The sequence below is a fragment of the Corvus cornix genome, chromosome 2 (assembly GCF_000738735.6).
Source record: "Corvus cornix cornix isolate S_Up_H32 chromosome 2, ASM73873v5, whole genome shotgun sequence".
NCBI lineage: Eukaryota > Metazoa > Chordata > Aves > Passeriformes > Corvidae > Corvus > Corvus cornix.
Genome location: NC_046333.1, coordinates 65,473,873 through 65,490,176, shown reverse-complemented (window position 1 = coordinate 65,490,176; position 16,304 = coordinate 65,473,873). Strand labels below are relative to the sequence as shown.

At 43.5% G+C, this 16,304-nt stretch overlaps 1 long non-coding RNA gene across 1 annotated transcript in view; it reads right to left on the bottom strand.

Moving 5' to 3' along the window:
- The window catches only part of LOC120411689, a 38,692-nt gene extending 36,143 nt beyond the window's left edge, over positions 1 to 2,549 (bottom strand). Inside the window, exon 1 of the long non-coding RNA XR_005604192.1 lies at positions 2,397 to 2,549. This is a non-coding gene — a long non-coding RNA (uncharacterized LOC120411689). The remainder of the gene's footprint in view (positions 1 to 2,396) is intronic.
- Between the last annotated feature and the right edge of the window lie 13,755 nt (positions 2,550 to 16,304).

Below are 16,304 nucleotides of genomic sequence, written 5' to 3'. Positions count from 1 at the left end.
TTTTGTTTGCAAAAAACTAAGCCATAACCTACAATTGAAGTTATTCAGTGTAGCTATAAAATCATCTTAATTGTCATTATCAATTAGCCCACTTAGATTACTAAGGGCAAACTCCAGGAGCAGACAGGAGTCCTCAGTTTGCATGGAGGAGGACAGGCTGGATACATAGTAGGAGATTGCTAACAGGAGTCTGTTACATTTCTGTGCAACAGCTCCGTCAAGTTTCTGCTCTCATGGTTTCTGTGGGAAACCATGCAGATTAAAATGCATGGTACAGTGGTAAGGAGAAGAATTCACTTTTGGGAAAAGGGTAGGAGGGATGACTGGCAGAAGGAATTCATGTGGACTGTTCAGAGGATGACGGAGAATGCTGTACCTTCCCCAAGCTACTTCTCCCTTCCTCATCCTCCTTTCCGCTTGAAAAACCAGCTTCTTCTTTCCCTGTTTCCACTCCTCTCATATCCTCTGTCACAGACCTGAATTATGAATGCTTCTGCTCTGAGGTGTTTTGACTCACCCGCCTTTAAATCTTGGTCCCCACACATTCATTTATCTCTGCTATCCAGCTGCAGGCTATATCTCTCAGCCACAGTGGGTCCCCTGGCTCTTCCCAGCAGGAGAGCCAAAGTTCATCCCAAGAGGCAGTGTAGCTTGCCTGATGAAACACAAGTTGCTTTTATCAGCCTTCTTTTGTTTTCCTGAGAAGCAGGCAAAAAAATTTCATGTTCCATGCACTCAGCCTCAGCACAACACTCCAATGCCAATCCTTGATTAAGCTTTGCTGACTGTTTATACCAGGCTTTTTCCAGCAAAGGTTAACTTTTTTTAGCTGCCCCTGTGAAGCAGCATTGCTTTGGAGGAAGCCTCAGCACTGAGCTGGATTTTCTCTCTGTTATTTCCTGGCTTAGGGAGGTCGGTCCATCGGATGTGCAGCTGGATACGGACTTCGGCGACTTACAAGGAGGTTGATGAGGGTTGCTTTTAATGGCGTTAGACTGCTATAAATCTGTCTCCGGCCCTGCCTTGTCTTTTTGGCAGAATTATTCAGTTCAGTACAAATTCGCCAGTGTTGCAAATTACTTAGCGAAATTTACTCTACAAGCATTTTACCCAAGTGTATTTTTTAGCCCTGGAAATGATTCCTTCAAATAGCCCAAAAGAGGGCAAAACTACATTTGCTGTTTTCCATACAATGTGTACTCAAGTCATATCCTCATTAACCTCTTGTCATATCCTGTCACGCCCTGAATGGTGTAACTAAAGGAGGCTGGGCCGCCTGTGGCAGGTCACCACATAGTATTTCCTGAGTACTCATGCTTGTTCTCTGTACAATCACAGCTCAGTTGTGAACAGCTGCAGAAAGTGAAAGAGGGGCAGGTACTGCTGACACAGCTTTGTAGTCATTATTCAAATAATGTTCACAGATGCTTTCTTACCAAAACATATTTTACTTCAGAAATTAAACGCCACCAGCATTAGAAAACAGCTCACCCACCACCGCGGACTAGAAGGTACAGCAATTGCATTATGTTCCTCCATCACTATGAATTGCCTAAATAAAGACAATAAAACATTGTGATGTAAGTTCAGCCACATGAAGATCTGTAGGCTAGAAAGCTTTGGAATGAACAGGACTGACTGAGGCAGACCTATGGTGAAATCTGCACTTGCAAAGAGTGATGTATTTTGTCTTTAAAACTCAATTTGAATTATGTTCAAACTTTCCCACATACTAAACATCTGTTTAGAGAACTATCAGTATACCCTGATGCTTACAGGACTGACTGAAGCATACATTACTGTAAACTCAATGCTGAAAAGAAAATCGAAAACTTCCTGATAAATATAAGTAGCGATATAATTAAGAGATAATGATCTCTTTGGTAATTCATAGTTCAGAATAAGGATGGTCTTTGTCCAGAAGAGTTTACAATGTATTTCTTCTTGGCAAACAGCAGGTTCATGGGTTTTGACCCCTTTTCAAACAGGAGTGGCAAATAAATTCACTGCTACCAGCCAACTTCCTGATTTGCCTTTGGAAATGGGGCAGGACTTCTCTGATTACTCATGAAATGCATCTTTATTAAACAACTTACCAGGATCCAAGTAGACAGAGGAATTAAGTTGCAATGGTCAGTTGTCACACAGAAAAAATTATTTCAACAAAAAAAAGCCCATGAGAGCAAAACAGCAATTAATTTGGCCTTTAACAAGCACAGACTTCAAATCAGTTGACAGTGTTGTTAAAAAAACCAAGGAGGTTGCTGCACATCTACATGGATAGGTACCAGGCTGCCTATAGGCTTGTGGGCTCAGGCTCAGCTGCTTACTGGACAGCAGCTCCTCTCCAGAACACCAGCAACCACAGTGGAGGGGTTTTGCTGGGCAGCACTTACCTTGCCAGGGACGCTGCTCCTGTTTCCCTCCCCCGACACTTCTCATTGGGTTTCTCGTGTCCTCGGAAAGGTCAGTGTAGTCCAAGGAAACCACATCTGCCCATTGGCTCCGTATGGAAGGCTTGGTTGTAGGAGTACATTTCTACTCTGTCTCCCCTCTTCTTTTTTTGTAAAAGACAGAAACCACAAATGTTTTTCTTCCGGTTTTTTGTCAGTTCCTCTCTATTTGGCAAGCCTTGTTTTTGACAGATTTGTCAGATATTCGGGCTGAGTGCTCCTCGAATCAGAGAGCCCACAGGGAGAGTCCAGTGGTCATCTGTGACTGTCTTACAGTCACCAGATTTGGTGGAGCTATGATGGGTAATAATTTAATTTTATCACCATGATTTACTTGGCAGTCCCATTTCCTGAGGATTTTTCTAACCTTGCTACAGTGCTAAAAAAGAGCCTTGCAGCTCTGAAAAGCCAGATCAAGGCAGGGGAAAATCAAATTAACTCAGGAGACAGGCACTAATGTCCAGCCAATGGTCATGCTGGTCTCCTTCCCAAGACGGTATTTCCCTTCTGCTTCATGATCCAAGCTGGCTGCAGTTCCTAGCTCCATGGCTGCTAATCCATTTTGAGGTGGCAATATCGGGACTTCAGGTTCAGGTCCACAAAAACATGTTGCCTGCCTTGCCCTGGCCCAGAGGTTATCACCCTTGCAGGTACAGCAGCCTGGCTAAGGTAGCAGCTCCTACTTTTACAGGTGTGACCCTGTGTACCAAAATAACTTATATCAGCTTCAGCCTGGCCACAGAGCCTGTTAGCTGAGCTCTCTGGCTTGTGATCCAAGCTGCACTGGGCTGCGGCAGCTGAAGCAGGGGCAGACACCAAGCTCTAGCAACAAGGACTTTTCCTGCTTTTGCACTTTATCCTTGTTAGATCATGACCCAGAGCCTGCAGATGCCTCAGTGCCACTGAGGGCTGTGTTTGGAAAGTCTGTTTCCCACAGAAATGAGCCTTCCTTAGAAAAGGCGGGAGTTGCAACCATGTATTTAGGCTGTGAGTGTGTGTGTTACCTCCAAATTAACAGGGCAGGCAGAAGGCAGAAAAGATCCTCAGGCATTTGGAAACCTTAGAAAATCCAACTTGTTAGATTACATCAGGTCTGAACAGGCTAGATTTGTTATTCTGATGAGGTAAAAGTATTATTTTCTTAACCTGCACAGTCCTCAGGGCAAACTGTGACATATTGACAAAAGATGCCTCTTACTGGTGAAAATAATTTATATTTTTGTAGGCATTTATAACCCTTTTCATATTAAATTCTGTTGCACTGAGAAGATTGCTGTTTTCTGTGTCAGTGGAGAGGTGAAGCATTTGCCCGCTCCTCAGAAGTCTCATCATAGGTTTGTAAGCTCTGAGCTGCAATTTCAAATAGGAAATTCCAGCTGGGAGTTGGAGGGATGCTCCTGGAAAAGTCGAATATTAGAAATCTTACAGTAAGTGCAAGGAAACACATCTGAGGACCCTCCTTCTTTCAGAAATGAAAGGTTAACTTTAGATGAAGAGGAATAACCAGATGCTTTTGCTGCAGTTTGTTGAGCACAAAAAATAATTACTTAGGTTTTCCCACCTCGTTCAAGTCAAAGTCTTCACTCCCAGCTTCTCATTTTCCGAAGCTGGACAAACCGATGCTGTGTGTCCAGATTTGTGCCAGCTGTGTGTCTTGTTATTTTAAATGGACATGGAAGTCAGTTTGTTCTTCCATGTATGAAACTCTTTATTCTCCAAAATTTTTGGTTGTATAATAAATTCCAGGCTTGCTTGACCTAAAAAAGAAATTTAGCAATCCTTCCTGATGGCCACAGAGTTGGTGAAAAACACCAGCAAGGTGTTGCTCAAACACCAGAAGAAAATAGACTCTTCCTTTAAGGCAGCTTTGGCTTGTTTCAGACTGCATCCACATTGCAAACATCAGCTGCTGCTGCGTTTTTGGCTCAAAGAGCATTTTCCTCACAGAAGGACTCCTGGTATAAACACCAGTGGCTTTACTACTGAATGATTTGCTGTCTGTTAATTCTTTTTATTCTCTTACTACCTACAGTGCTGCTTGGCCAAAATTTTCAGAGGTATTCCTCATTTAAAAGAAATCCTTTTCCTATTCAACACTGGTCCAACAGATCCATTTATTTTCCCAAACAGTATCTTTAATAATTTTCCCCAAAGTCCAGTGGCCAACTTTTTCTTTTTTTCTAGATAAATCTATGGCCAAATCATCTTTCCACAGCCCTATGAATCTGTATGTTTATAGCCCCCCTTTGAAGTAATTAGTGTCTTGTAATGTTTAGACTCATCAAGTTCTGTCTGAGCTTCAGCCCGCAGAGCTGCCTCTGTACCTGCACCCCAATTCCTCAGGAGAAGGTAGTTTTACATAAATTGCTTTTACTTAGCACAACACAGTTGTTGTATGAGATGTGACCTGAAACAGACATGGCATGAAATGGCACAGCAGGGACTTCTGTAATTGCTCCTTTCCCATTTTCACTGCCTCTGGAACGTAGCTGTCATGGCAGACAGTCCTGTTTAGCCCTGTGCCCCTCTGAGGCAGGGTCTTTAGTCCCTCAGCTGCTCCTGGAGCACTGCTTAGCTAATTAAGCTTAATAGAGCAAGCCTCTGTTGTGGCTCATTAGCATTTTTTTTCCAATTTTCCTAAGCCTTGACATAAATTGATCTGTGATGAAGCTACCAAGCAGCATAAATACTTAGGGAGAGGTGGATATGCCACCCCCAAGGGTTCACAAAAGTGGTATAGAAGGTTAAGGCAGTAGACGGAAAGACAAAGGGATTGAGGCTTCTTTCCCAGCTCTGCTATGGAGTGTGGTCTCTGATAAGAAATTCTGGCACATTTTTAATACCTTCTTTCTCTTCTTCTCCTTGGCAATATCAGCTGCAGAGTCTCTTTGTGTTAGGATTGACTTTTGGCTTGTATGTTTTTTCAACATCATTAAAAACTGCTTCCTCTTCCCCTGACCACTGTATTAGATGGATACATTTGAAGTGATCCTCAGTACAAACCTTGAAAAATGACAGCAATAAAGAACAAGGAACTAGCAAGACTTGGTCTTAAAAAATAGGAGTTATGCTTTGTGGGTGTCTGCATCAGTGTGTGTCAGTGAGCTCCTGGGAACAGCTTGTTTTGAAAAGAATATATCTTGAAGTATCTTGAAAAGAAGTATCTTGAAAAGATACAAGAAAAACTTGTATCTCAGATAGATCTGGTTTTGGGGATTTGGTTCTGACTCCACTGAACAATCCAAAAACATTTTCTTATTTAGTTGGAACAACAATCTATGTTAAAATATCCCAAATACAGAGATATTGAAACCAGGTACAAACTGTCTCCCTCTCATTTTGATGCAATGAGTTAATGCCATTGCTGAGGGAATGAAGCTGTATTGAAGCATTGGCAGATACCAAAAAGTAAAACAATCCACAGAGTTTCAACTGGGCTTGTGTCAAAATTGTGTGAAATGATATATCTCATTGGGTTTACAAGTGAGGCTATAATTGCTCCAAATTGTGCTCAGGGCAATAAAGATTTGCTGAGTGATTCATGGCCCAGAAGAAGCCTTTTACAGTAAATCTGGTCCCACATCTGGTTTGACATTGCAGTCTGAAAATGGGTACGACTTAGAGAGGTTTGTGTCTTGCCAGGAAGGCTGTAGCACAAAGCTCTTGGTATGTTTTTCACCCAGTGGAAGCAGAATATTCCCAGCTTCTGTTGGTTTGGATGCTGACTGAAGTGGTGGCTCTGAGGGGAAAAGACAACAGTGGCTCCTGGGTGTGTTTCACAAAACTGAAAATACATATCCAAGGGGTGGATTCTGAGCATGCTCTAAGTAGCAGTGCTGTATGACACACAGCTGAGTTATAAATGGGTAAGCTGAACCCTCTCTGATGCACCTCAGTGCCAGGGTGCAGCAGAAGTTTGCATGAAGCAGTGCCAAAAGGGCATGACAATTGCCACTGGGCCGGGCAGCTGCTGTGTCTCGCAAACAAGACATGTCTGGGATCAGTGGGAAGGGAAGGTATAGCGCAGACCGAGCCATTGCAATGGGCCTGATGGATCCAATTCAGTTCTCCTCAGGGTCCTGATTCACCTCCCATCTTTGGCATCCTTGCAGTCAAAAGAAGTAATAGCAATAAGTGCTGTAAAATGAGAGATTGGGGTCACATTCATAATTTTTAGTCAGTTGCACTTCAAATTCCTTTTTTTTACTGCTTTCTAGCTGAAAGCTTCTGAGGCATGACTTTCTCTCAGGACACGTAGATTATCATGCTACAATTTCCTTGGGATACTTTGTTTATCTGTGCTAAGGTTAGATTGCTCAACACGCACCTAAGCAAATAAAGTAAAACCCAAGGGCTATCTTTAGCTGTTGCAAAATGTTCTCCCTAAAATAATGAAGTGTGTAACAGGCATTGCTTGAGCAAGAGTTTGTTGTACTGTTCCAGGTTTTTTTAGTGTAGTCGGAAGAAGTAGCAATAGAGACTATCTGGGAGTAAAGAACTTTTTCTGGGTGCTAGGAAAAACAGCCAAGGCTGGCCCTGAGGCAGTATCAAACCTGACTCCATGGATGACTGAGCAGTGCAGAGGCTGATGTGTGTACAGTGTTTTGACAAGACAGGAGTGAGTAGGGTGGTTGGGAGGCCTTTTTGGGGAGAAGTTTCAGACAGCAGTGTACAGGGAAGGGAAAATGAGAAAAGTGTAGATGTGGCACCCATTAAGGTCTGTGGGTTGTTGACAAGTGGGAGGTGTTCAGAGGCAAAGTTTTGTTTTGGGTGAAATACCTTTCACCCATCCAAAGCTGCATTTCTGGGCCAAGGCTGGTGTAGTGGGCAAGAGCAGCTTTAGAGGAAGGAATTGCTGGGTCAGTCTGAGTGTGACTTGTGCAGTCACCGTGCTTGGTGTGTGTACACAGGGGAAGGAAAGATGCGAGGATGCCAGTTGTGTACTAATTGATCACAAGACCACCCGGGGTCACTAACATGACCTGCCCTTAAGGAAAGGGAATTAAATTGCCAGGCACGGTATAGAAATATCAATACTATTTGGTAAAGCACCAACAAGATGTTATCTAGAAATTTAGTCATGTATTTTCAAGCAAAATCAATTCATACTGGGACAGATGCCAAGAGAGGTCATTAGGTTCATTAAGCAGATGATTAGGGGTCATTTTTTTGTTAGGAAAGGGTATTAAAATTCCTATTGGTTTGCTTAGCTTTGCAAAACAAAAGCTTCAAGGGGATACAATTGCTGTTTATAGATACTTCAGCAAATACACCCCGGAAAAAGAAGAAAGCTGTTTAGGCTGAAGAGCAGCTCTGACACAAGAATAAATGAACCTCAAATGCTCATGTCAACCCTGAAAGGAGACATCTACCCCTGAGAGCAGGGAGTATTAGTGGGATAAAAAAACAAACCTCCTTTGAAGGTGCAGATAGAAAGGAATTGTATGATGTGGGGTTGGAAAAGCCTTTCCAATATCCTGTCCTCATTTGCAGCAAGGTTTACAATATCTGGGGGTGAGAGCAAAAGCTTTTTCGTTGGTGGGCAGTTTTACACAGGAAGCATTTAAGACCTTCCCTCATGTCTCCAGTGCCTTGTGCTTGCACACGTCTGTGCTTCCGTGCAAAGAACTGCAGTGCCAATGCTCTGACTTACCTTTGCTTTGGGTTTATTTGGACAAGGGTAAAAGTCTTCATTGGGACTGAGCTGTTGGTTCATGTGGACACCAGCTGTGAAGAAATGGAGAACTTCTGTGAAGGGCTGAACTATGAGCAGGGCACTTGCAGCAGTTCGTGGGTTGCGTGCCTTGTTAGCCTTTGCTGTTTATTGCCCCATTGTTTAAAATAAATGGGAATGGTATGTATCTTGTAAATGAACATACAGGGATCATTTCCAAAGTCTCTGTCCATTTATTTCTGTCCTAAGTAGAAACTAATGAGGTCTGCAGAAACTTTTCATTGTAAATAAACTCCTTGACAAATATTTGAATGTTTTTATTTTATAAGTTAGTTGTAAATATTTTTGTCATCGTTCAATTGTTACCAGAAATAAATCAGTCCTGGAATTCACTCCCTGATAATATGTTACATCTTCCTGGAATAACTACATTCCAGAGGTCACATTCTGCAAATATCTTTCCTAACTTAAATTACTAGCCAAATAGTCTGAAGGATCCTATATGATTGCTATTGTGAAACCCAGCTTTCCTTGTAGCCATCTGCATTTAATCACTCTCAGGGATAAAAGTTATGTGCAGTGCTTTTGAACCAATGCTTTTCTTCTGAGAGCACATACCTGCAAGTATCTTCATTATTCACATTTTATGTTCGTGTGAAGGATGTTCATACCTCCCATTCCCAAAAACACAGTGGGGTACTGCACATAATGGCCACTCATTGTAAAGTTATACTTTGGCAATAGCTTCAATATTATTGCTGTGGTGTTGTAAAGAAAGGAGGAAAATGCATTTGGCCTTCGTTTAGAACAGAGCACTGCAGTTTTCATATATGTTTTTTCTGTAATTTAAGAACTTCCAGGTTTGGTAAAAGTTAGAAATCAACTGAGAGTCTGGAAACAGCACAGATAACAAAAGGAACAGTTATTCCTTATTTCATACTAAAGTTATTACTATCCTTAGGGCAGGACTCAGTTGGCAGGGAGAAGGACAAGGGCTAAAAAGAGATGGATGGGGAGCACAGAGGGAGTGATGTTCTTCAGGGGGCATCCTCTGAATTTCAGCGAGCCACTTCTTGTTATCTCTTTAACATGAAAGATAGTCAACTTGCTAAAAGAAAACTACAGGACTAACTCCCATACCCCCTTTCTCAGTTATGCCACCTAATTCCTACAGCTCTGTGAAGTTAGTGATGAAGCTGGAAGGCAGAAGGGCAGGGCCTTGGCATAGGGGCAAATGTGGCCCCTGAGAATGGAGCACCACAGAAAGGCATCAAGCAGAGCAGGGCATCACTAATGGGAAAACACAGGAAATTCTTCCTGCAGTCTCCAGGGAAAAAGACTTATGTCAAGATCAGAAGAAAGCAATTATCTCTATTTTCTTTCAGTTAAAAAAATTTCCACAGTCTTCCTATTTCTTCAAAGTGTAATTTATCATGAATGTACAAGCAGGGAAAAAGTTGTTTCTGAACTGCTTATATAACTTTTTTTATTTCCCTGTTAACAGTAAAACAGCGCCATGATCCTGACTAATGAGAAAATAGGAAGGTGGAGGGTCCCTCTAAAACAGACATTCTTTTTTTAAACATTTTGTATGGAAAACACTGAGTTGAGCCATGTATTGAAACCTACAGTGTTTCGATTAAACTTCTTTGAGTTTGGGAGCATGTAAGGCATTTTTTTACCAAACGGTTACATTTTACTCTCTATTACATGTACGTGACAGATAATTTCATTTAACTAACCCCCTGATTTTTCCATAGGAAATCATTTGCAGTGAAAAAAGGTTTTGTTTCAGCTCAAGGAGTAGGTGATGGGCCACCCAGCAGGACCAGGTACCTAACACAGCCTCAGCCCTGGGAACAGGGCTTGTGGGGGGATATGTTTTCCTTGCAAGCTTTTCTAACCTAGGGAGTGTTTCTAACAGCAAGCAGGTAACTACCCGGACTCAATAGCTCTCTGGTGACTGTCATGTTCCTGAGAGTCTGCTTGACTGCAGAATGACTTTATGCAGCAATTTACTCCTTAACAGCCACTGGGATAGACCACATGGAGCACCATCCTCAGAGCCAGCACTGTACTGGCTCTGAGCCTGTAAGGCCCCCTAATTTATCCTGTTACATCCTGAGGTGGCTCTTTTTGGAAAGCCCAGGCCTGTCCCAACAAGCTTGGTGGGATCAGTTACAGGGCAGCTGCTGCCAAACAGCTTCGTGGGGCTGCTCAGGAAATGGTCTTTGCACCAGCTGGGTTGGCTTGGCTTTTCTAGTAGAGGAGGGTGGGGGACCAGCACTGGACTGTGTTCCTCAGGGAAAGCAAGATGCACCCAGACATAAGGAGAGTTTTCTTGGTTGGAAACTGAGGTTTGTGTTGAAGACTGGTATTGCAGGGACACATCAGACTCTAAGTACACGCTGGGGGGCCTCTAGGAGCTGATGTGGGCTCGTGTCCTCAGGATCCCATGTAAAGGGGTCTTGGGCATCTGTCTGTGCCTGATGGGGCACAGCTGGCTGAAACACCATGCCAGAGCTTGGTGAAAGGAAGGGTTTTCTGCCTGGCAGGCCAGCAAACATCTGACAAGCTGGAATCATGCCTTCCCCTCTTGCAGTCCCTGTGCAGAGGTGCAATGATGGATGGCACTGCCAAACCTTCTAGGACCCTGGGCCACCCAGCACCATGGCCAGTTGTTGCAAGACTCTGCAGAGCAGCCACTCCTCAGTATGTACTTGGTCCTCACCAGGGAGAGACATTTGGATGTGATGAGTCGGCCAGTCAGCCAAAAACTGCAGCACAGGGTTTATGCTGATTCCACGCTCTTACTGGAGCTTTGTGCTGATGGCAAGGTCTGCTCTGGTACTAAACCTGCCAATGCAAGGGTAACCATCAACACTTGAGCCAGCACAATTAATTTATATCAGATTAATTTTTGCACAACATGGCCAGGCAGTTTCCCATGCGGAACTAGCAACATCTAGAGAATGTTACTGTTTTTCTTAAATGATGCCCTGCCTGAGAAAAAGAAGCAGTTTTGTGGGTCATCTGCCCTTGTGGAAACGATGGGGAGGCGTAGAAAGAAAAAGAGAAGAAAGTTTGCCTGCTGTGAAGTGAGGACAAAGTGTGGCAGAGAGAGTTAACCCTGGAACTCAGCCCTGGCTGTCCTTTGCTTGCAGGGGAGCTGGGAAACCCTGGATGGAGCTGCATCTACAAAGGATGAGGGAGGACAGAGGGAGCTTTTATTTAAGGAACCTTTCCAGAAAAACCTGCCCATGAGGTTATTTTTTGCTGTTCAATAGCACGCATTGCAAGAGAAAAAGTACAGTCTTCTCCAAATTAGGGAGGAGGACTTTGTGTTTTGGTCTGATTCAGAGACACCCCTCACAAAGACTTCAGAACAAAACTAAAAATAGCTTACAGCTAACTCCACTAATACCAAGGAAACACTTTTTTTTTTGGCCAAGAAATTGCAATTGTATTGTCTATGCCCACTGGTTTTAGAGGGCAGAGTTATGCATCCCTTTGTGTTGATTTTCTTTCTGAGTAAAGCCCATTAGGAAGGTCAGGGTTGTTTTGTACTTTGTTTGAAGAGCTATCCAATAGCAGCAGTATAAGATAATGTGGATTATCATCTTATAACTCTGTACAATTTTATGTGTTTTAATTAGTGATACAGAAAGAGTTCTGTGGGACAGCTGAGGCTTAGAAACAGACACTAATTAAATAAGCAAAGTGTGCTGAGATCTGTTTTCCTCAACCGTATCAATAACAAGATTCTCTTACAGGTCAGCACAAACTTCCTCCTCCCCCTCTCATCTGAGCTGTGGGTATTAAACAGTGTAGTGTTTTCATAATCATCAGATTTATATAACAGCAGATATACTCAAAACACAGAAAGAAATTGGGCCAGGAAACCCACAGTGGCTGTTCCAGTAGCTTTCCAGAATCCCTGACAAACCTCACATCAAGTCCCCAGCTGCAGCATGACACAAAGAAAACCTCTTTTTTCCCTGTGAATCAGTGCTGTTATGAAAAAAAAAAACCAACCAACATTATTAAATCATAGGTAGAAAGGGTGATCTGGTCAGGGCAGTGTACAAACATATCCAAGCTCAGCCTGGTCCCACTTCATCTCCCTTCCAGTAGGTAGGGACTAGGAGGAGCACTACCGAAAGCTGAACATACCTTGGAGACTTGAAGACCATTGACTACTTGCCTAAAATAATCAAGAATTTACTTGGGTTATAAAATATGCCCACATACAGAATATGGGTGAAGGGTTGGCAATTTCTTTCAAAAACATTGTTCTTTTGCAAAATGATGACTTTTAGCTCCTGGGCTGGTGAACAGGGTTGTTTTTAGTGGCCATTTTCAGCTGACTTATCAGCTGCACACTGATTATAGAGACCCAAGAGCTAAATACAGTTCTTGAACCTTCATCATCCTGTGCCTTATTCACTCCCTTCATTAACAGAGCCAGGCCCCTGGGGTCTGTTGCACACCGTAGTGATGGGCATTAAAAATATTTGACACAGAATTCTGCAGTATTCCCAGGAAAAGAGCTCTCTGAGGCCTGTGGTTTCCAGTGTGTGTGTATATGTCTGTGTCTGTGTTTGTGTCCACGCTTGCTGTACTGTTCCCCACAGCAGGAAGATAAGAATGGAATTATCCCATATCTGCCCAGCTGCAGGCTTCTCAGGCCTTTCAAGCATCTGGTGCTGGCTAGCATCAGGGACAGGATATTGACCCTTGTTCCTAAGCAAGCCTGGCAATTCCCATATTTCCAGGCACTGGACACAAACAGACTGTTTCCTAGTAGAGGATGGCTCATGTTTCTTGCCAGTGCTAACAATCAAATGCCATTTTTGCATTCTCTCTTGCTCCTAATACACAACCTCAGGCTGAAGGTCAAAGGGTAGATCCTGGATGTTCCCCTGCAAGGAAAATCAATTTAGCTTCACAAAAGACAGAACAGTCAGTGCAGGAGGTCACCGGATGGTCTCAGTTGCTCTCCAGGTTTAGAAATTTGAACAGGGAGGAAGCAGGGGATGAATAAGGATAAATTGATGCAGCAGGACTGCTTGAGGACTGGCAGAACCACAGCTTGAGAAGAGACAAAGGCAAAATGGCCATCTTCAGTAGAGACTGACTCATCCCACTGTGCCAGGACCTGATCTGTCCCAAAATTGCATAAATATTTATAATTTGACCTCAGTTTATCCCATTGTGAAGCAAGATGTCCACCAAGTTTTGTGAACATTTCAGATCCAATCTGAGACCTCGAATTTTAAAGGAGAAATTTGATACCAGTTGGGTAGCCTTGACTGAAGCAAGGGATTTGGACAGAGAATCACCTGATTCCTTGCACAAGGCTGAAAGGAGATGATTTTGAGCTTAAAGCCTGAGGCAAAACTACAATTCTTCTCTCCTGGTGTAGAAGGAAAATCTGCTTGGCTTGTAACTGACAATTTGACAATTAGAGCTGAGAAACACTTTCAGAGGGTTTCTGGGGCCATTTTCTTGCCTTATAAAGATGCTCAAAGCAAGAGTCAAATAGTTTTTGGAGGCGCCAGGGCAAAAAACTTGGAATGAGAAGCACTGGGAAAAGCAACTCCGAGGGCAGTGCTTTTCTCTCCTGTCACACAGTTTGTGGAGGAGGTTTTGGTTCTCTCCACCTCTGCTCTCCTCTTGCCTCTGCCTTTGGGCTGCTGAGTGCATTTGACAGAGTCTCACTAAGATGAGCTTATAACCTCCTTTAGGGGTGTTGGCAACTCATTGTTGCACTGTGTTTCAGCTAAGTGTCACAAGGAGAAACAGTCTGTTGCTTCTCTGATGTCGTCATCTGGTAAAAAGCACCCAACGAGTGAATTCTCTCTTCCAGCTCATTACATTTTTGAGCCCTGCTCAGTAATAACACCACGCACAGCTTCAGATTTAAGCAGCGAGATCCCTACAGATACAGACAGTTCTGCAGTTTTTGTGCACATAGCAGAGTGTGACAGCTCCCCAAGGGCCAGATGCTTCCTGCAGAGTCTAATAATGCCCCATCAAATCGAGCAGGGTTACATCAGAAGTAGAATATGAATTGGGATCTTCATTTGTCATTTAGTTCATATTTGGCGTGGCTATAAATAGGTCATTTGGCTGCAATTCCTATTTCCCAATTTTATTTTTTTAACCTCAGCTTTGCTTTTTTAGACCACGAGCGTGTGATGAGTCTAAAAATGTCAGACTAGGAATTGGAAAGAGCAGATAACTGAGGCATGGCTCAGTCATGTCCCAGGCTGTTCACTGCCTACCCATTGTGGGCAGAAAAGGGCCAAATTATCAGTCTTGGCACAGTCACTGAGGGTTGTTTTGAGTTCCTAGGAATTTAACCCTATGACTTTGACCTTTGACAAGAACACTTAATTATTTCCAGCTCTCCAACCAGGTCGTAAACTGGCCTTTAGAAAAGTTTCCTGCTCTCCATAAAAGAGAGCTCTCAGCTTCTGTCATAGCAGAGTTTACATTCTTTGAATGGAGGAGCTTCTTGAATCAGCAGGATACTGTGGTTGGGTTAAAGAGTTCAGCATTTGGTTTTGTTTTTAACAGGACATGAATCCATTCTCCAAAATGCCATCCTGTGTCCACACTTTGTATCTCCCAAACTTTTCCTGTTGCTTATTGTTTCCCCAGATACTGGAATTTGAGATTGTTCCACTGTAAAACCAGAATTTTGTCTACAGAATCAGAATAAAAACTATTCCACCCTTTTCTTATTTTCAGGATATATATATGGATAATAATCAATTCTTTTTTAATCCAAATACCCAGAAGTGACTGCCTTGTGCTCCTGTGAGCCTTTGAGTTTTGGTAACAGCTTATGTGTTCCCTCAGCTGACAGATCGAGCTGCATGTAATGCGCTTTCTGTACAAGGTAAGAGAAACTTTTCAGCTTTTTCCATCATGCTCTCCACGTATTCATTTTGTCAGGGGGACAGTCCAAAAATAATAAATACAAAATGTTAGTTATTCTGGGCTTTTCAATTAATTGGAAGGCACGACCCCAGCTGCAGCCTTAATGAAGCAGTATTTCATCCCACGCTTTCTCTGGTTTAGGTAAACACACAGACCTCGACAACCTGGATGCAGCAGGGAGTAGAGGCTCTGCCTGGCAGCCTGGCAAGGCTCCTGCTTTCAGCAGCCCTCAGCTGAGCCAGTGGGTTTCGTGCTGACCTCCGTGCGCACGTCACTCCCAGTCAGGAGCTGCCGAAACCACCGAAGCCTCACTTAAAGGACAGTAAGGTTAAACAGAGAATGTAATTCTGCCTTCCCACTTAACAGCTTTACCAGTAAGTTGCTGCTTTTTCCTTACATGGGGATGTGGTTGGTGGGGACATTCTTTTCTAATGAAAAGGCAGCTCTTAGTACCAAAAACCACTTGCCCACATTTCTAGCACGTAAGGCAGAAAAACAGCTGAAAAACAAACTTTTACTGAAACACATATTTTTAGACTGATTTCCCAGGTTTTGCAGCCCAAGCTTCCGCCTGCCAGATCTGAGGCAGAGCCCAGTGCACTGGAGCTGTCCCAAAACATGGAGCTCTGGTCCAAACCTGTGTTTGCATCAGCCCAGGTTGGAGCCTGGGATCAGACCAGGGTAAGGGATCACTTGGAATGCCTGCACCTCAGGAAGATCTGGCCAAGTCTGAGCTGCAACCAGGAACCCCTGATGCCCCCATGCCTTCACCTCTGGATTTGGGATCACTGAGGTGCAGGACCACCACGCTGGCAAAGCCTGTGAGATGTCAGTGAGGAGAGAAACAAACAACACCCTTTCCTTGCCGCACGTGAGGAGGTGGAATGGAAATGCACGCATTGAAGATTGCCTGTGGTAGCAGTGATTGTATTTCTTGCTCTGCAGAGAATGAATTAACATAGGCAGTGACGTTATAAAACTTGTCTTGGAGAACAGAAAGCAGCTGTAAGCACCTTTCCTGCTCAGAGGTTGTGCCCCATGCCTGGGAGAAGGCTGGAGTCCTGCATATGGCCTGGGAAATTCCAGCCCTTCCCCTGCCTCTTGGGGGCTGCCAGCTTCCACCTTAGTCAAATATGGGAATGAAGCCATAGCTGGGCAAAGTGGAAAAAAAAAGGCGGAAAGAAAACTGTAGAGGCCACAAGCCCTCAGGAAAAGGGCTGCATTTCAAG